Raw genomic sequence first — 4961 nt, 5'->3', positions numbered from 1 at the left:
ATTGAAAAGTATTGGTATTAATTCTTCTTTAAAGGTCTTGTAGAACTTGGCTGTGTATCTGTCTGGTCCAGGGCTTTTCTTGGTTGGTAGACTTTTGCTGGCATCTGCTATTTTATCACTTGAAATTGATCTGTTTAAATTCTGTATATCATCCTGATTAAATTTGGGCAAATTATATAACTCTAGAAATTCGTTGATGCCTTCAAAATCTTCTATTTTATTAGAGTACAAGTTTTCAAAATAATTTCTAATTATCTTCTGTATTTCTGTAGTGTCTTTTTTGATATTTCCTTTTTATTGCATGTTTGTGATTTGAGTTTTCTCTTTCCTTCTCTTTGTTAGCATGTTTAAGGGTCATGTTTAAGTTTTCTCTTTCCTTCTCTTTGTTAGCATGTTAACAATTTTATTTATTTATTTTCAAAGAAACAACTTTTTTCTGACAATTTTTTCAATTGTTTGTTTTGTTCAATTTCATTGATTTCAGCTCTGATTTTAATTATTTTCTGTCTTCTGCTGCTTTTGGTTTAGATTTTCTCTTCTTTTTCTAGGGCTCTTAGATGTAATGTTAAGTCATTTATTTGTTGACTCTTCTTTTAAGGAATGAACTCCATGAAATGAACTTTCCTCTTAGAATTGCTTTCATAGTGTCCCAGAGATTTCTATATGCCATATCTGTGTTCTCATTTACCTCTAAAAACTTTTTGATCAACTCCTTGATGTCTTCTGTAACCCACTGCATAGTACATGATCTATTGTAGAGAAGGATCCATGTGCTGCTGAGAAGAAAGTGTATTCTCATTGAAGGATGAAATATTCTATATATGTCAGTTAAGTCTAAGTTATTGATTGTATTTTTGAGTTCTATAGTTTCTTTATTCTTTTGTTTGGAATAACTGTCCAGTGATGAAAGAGGTGTGTTAAAGTCACCCAAGATTATTGTATTGTGGTCTATTTGACCCTTGAACTTGAGAAGAGTTTGTTTAATGAACATAGATGCTCCATAGTTTGGGGCATATATATTTAAAATTGTTAAGTCTTGTTGCTGTATGCCCTTGAGCAGTATGTAGTGCCCTTCATTAAACTTTCTTATTGACTCTAGGTTGAAGTCTATATTATTTGATATGAGGATGGAAACCCCAGCTTGCTTCTGCAGTCCATGTGAGTGATATGATTTTTCCCAACCCTTCACTTCAGTCTATGGATGTCTTTTTCTATGAGTCTCTTCATTGCAGCATATTGTTAGGTCTATGTCTTTTGATTGGTAAGTTTAGGCCATTAATATTATTCAGGATTATTATTGAGACATAATTTATATTCCCAGCCATTTCTGTTTATTTTTGGTATTTAACATGACTTGGTTTCTCGTCTGATTAGATTTTCCTTTAGTGTACTCCCTCCCTCTGCTGATTTTCATCATTGTTTTTCATTTCCTCTTCTTGGAATATTTTGCTGAGGATGTTCTGTAGTGCAGGATTTCTAGTTGTAAATTCTTTTAACTTCTGTTTATCATAGAAGATTTTTATTTCATCATCATATTTAAAGCTTAGTTTTGCTGGATATAAGATTCTTGGTTGTTGGCACCCACTTTCTTTCAGAGCTTGGTATATGTTGTTCCACGATCTCCTGGCTCTGAGGGTCTGCGTTGAAAAATCTGCTGAGATACCAATTGGTCTCTCCCTATATGTGATCTAATTCCTCTCTTTTGTGGCTTTTAAGATTCTATCCTTATTCTGTACGCTAGGCATTTTCATTGTGTCTTGATAGATTTGTTGTAATTTTGTACATTTGATGTCCTATAAGCCTCTTATATTTGGTTCTCTAATTCATTCTTCATGCTTGGGAAATTTTCTGATATTATCTCATTGAAGAGATTGTGCATTCCTTTGGTTGAAACTCTGTGCCTTCCTCTATCATAATAACTTTTGGATGTTCAGTTCGTGGTTTCTAACTATCTTCACTGTGTAATCAACTGTATTTTACAGATTGTATACTTTGTCTTCATTATCTGATGTTCTTCCAAGTGATCTAGTCTGTTGTTAATGCTTTATATTGAGTTTTTTATTTGATTTATTGTGTCCTTCATTTCGAGGATTTCTGACTGGTTCTTTTTTTTTTTTTTTTCCAGAGTATCTCTCTCTTGAAGTAATCTTTTGCTACCTGTATTTGCTCTTATTTCATTGTTGGAGTGATCAATTTGTTCCTGTATTTGCTCATTTAGGTCATTCTTTAATTCACAGATCATTTTAGTTATGAACCTTCTGAACTCCTTCTCTGACATCTCATCAACTTCTCTACCCATTGGTTCTGTTATTGTAGTGTCCTGGATTGTTTGGGGCACTTTCCTCCCTTGTTTTTTCATGTTGTATTTGTCTTCCTTTATTGTAGTGTGGATCTGAGATATTACAGTTTCTTACCCATATTTTGTAGTTCATCCTTATCCGATATTTTGTAGTACCCGTACAAATTGTCTGTACCTCACACCTTGATGCTGAGCTTCCAGACGCTACTTGTGTCCCTCAATGAATGCTACTGCATTCTGGGTCTGGGACCTGCTTAAGTTGGGATGAGTGGATCTGGGCCTCTGGGCTTGACCTCCCATGGTAGTCCACTGGTCAGAAGGGGTGGTCCTGTGCCAGTGGCTAGGCTCTGGTGGGTGTCTGTTCCACTGGGGGGAGGGGCCTGTTGTGCACCTGAGACCCGCACAGACTGGTGTCACTTTTTCTATTGTTTATAAATCTACTATGCTTGTATCTTTTCTATTTTTCTCATTAGTGAAGTTTTGCTGTAAAATATTTTTAAACTATATTTACATGCATTTAAATATGGAATTAGTGTGTGTTCCAGTGTGATGGACGGAGTCTGTTGTGGCTTTGTAGGGGCTTCAATTTTCAGGAATATTTTTAGCTGGTTTCTAACAAACACATAATTTAAAAATAAATTCTATTAACTTAAAATTAAATAAATTTTATTAAAAACAATGTGGGAAATATTGAAATTTATCATGTCTTAATTATTTTTATACATTTCACTTTTAACTGTGCTCTTGAAATTATTCCTATTATCTATTTTTGGTACAAATACTGTATGATTTCTTGCTTCTGCTGGTGTCTTTCCAACTCTGAAATCAATAGTATTGCACTTGTCAGCTGAAATCAACAAGTTGAAAATTTATAGAAAAGCATTTTGCAAATGCTATAAATCAGGGCTTAATTTATGGATTTTTTAAAATTGTCTTAAGGCTGATGGTGAAAGGTTTAGCTTAATAAATATAATTCATCAATGATTAATATACCAAATATAAAAATAATAAATTTATCCAAGAAAGAGCTAACTGGAATGTGTCTCCATTTATGAAATCATCATTGTGTCCCCAAATTAAATTCTATCTTAACACAAATACAATGTTTTGAAAAATCAACAAAAGCATTCTGGAAAAATCAGTTGGCTCTGTGGATTTACAGTAGAAAATGTTTTATGTTTTATTATTGCTTTTAACATTATGAAATAATTCTCTTCATCTCTAAAATACATCTTACTTCAATTTATCTGATGACTGAATACATTTTTTATATGATAACTACATTTTATATAACTACATTTGGTTTATGTTTGCCTAATTTATCTTTTATCATTACTTTCAACAGTGTATGCTCTTATATATAAAGTATGTCTCTTATTAGTAGAAAACAACTGGATTTAGTAGGGATTTTTTTGGGGGGGACAAAGGTACCAGAGATTGAACTCAGGGGAACTCAACCACTGAGTCACAACCCTAGACCTATTTTGTGTTTTATTAGAGACAGGGTCTCACTGAGTTGCTTAGTGCCTCGCTAAATTGCTGAGGCTGGCTTTGAACTCCCGATTCTCCTGCCTCAGCCTCCCAAGCTGCTGATATTTCAGGCATGTGCCACCATTGCACCAAGCCAATTTATTAGTTTTTATCTGTTCAATCTGACAAACTTATTGCCTATTATATTTCATATAATTACTGAGAAACTTTGATTCAATCAAACATCCTTCTATTTTATGTCTTCTAACTTTGTGTGCATATATGTTTTTACTTTCTTTCCTTGCTTGAATTTTTGCATTTTTCTTCTTTATCAAGTTAAAATTTATATATATAACATGTTGTTAACAGCTTTGTCATTTCCTCATGTTTCTAACAAGCTTCCTTAAGTATAATGAAATTTAACGCTTTTAGTTTCCTCTTGTATAATACAAATACCTTAAAATAAGGTCCTCTTCAATTATATGCTACTGGTGCCTTGCAATTAATTACAACTTTAATTATTTGAAGTAATTAATATTTTGCATATTATGCTTTCAGTTAAACTTGTCACACATTTACCCTTTTACTTTTTCACTTCTACTTGTATTATCATTCTTCCATCTAAGATTATTTTCCTTCCAGCAACTGGAAATTCTAGAAATACCTTTAGTATTTCCTTTTAGTAGCATTCTGCTGGTGATGAGTTCTCTCAGTTTTTAATTCTGCTGAAAATAACTTTTATACCTTATTTCCTAGGTAATATTTTCATGAGGATGATATTTTAGAATGGCTGGTAATTTTTTAACATTTTAATGATATTTTATTGTTTTCTGGATTTGGTTATTCATTCTGGAAGATTCAATCATGAATATTATGATTATTCCTTTTAAAATGATGTATTTTCTTGTTTCTTTTAAACTTTCCCTTTCTTAGAAATTACTAACTTTGAGGTTCTCCCAAAGGTACTCCATAGACTCTGCAAATGTATTTTTGTGTCCAAAGATTATCATGAAGGTATAATATCAAGTCCTCTACATGTTTCTTTGAGTGAAGAATATGAATACATATGTGGCAAAGAAGGAAGAACATCCTGTTATATCAGAAAGTGAAACAATAACAAAGTTAAGCACACATTCTTGGGGGGAGTTAAGCACACATTCTTGGGGGGAAAAACTCATCAAATCAAAACAGA

Source organism: Spermophilus citellus (genome assembly GCF_964194105.1).
Source record: "Spermophilus citellus genome assembly, chromosome: 16".
NCBI lineage: Eukaryota > Metazoa > Chordata > Mammalia > Rodentia > Sciuridae > Spermophilus > Spermophilus citellus.
The sequence above is the reverse complement of the archived record's forward strand: the minus strand, read 5'-3'. Positions refer to the sequence as shown.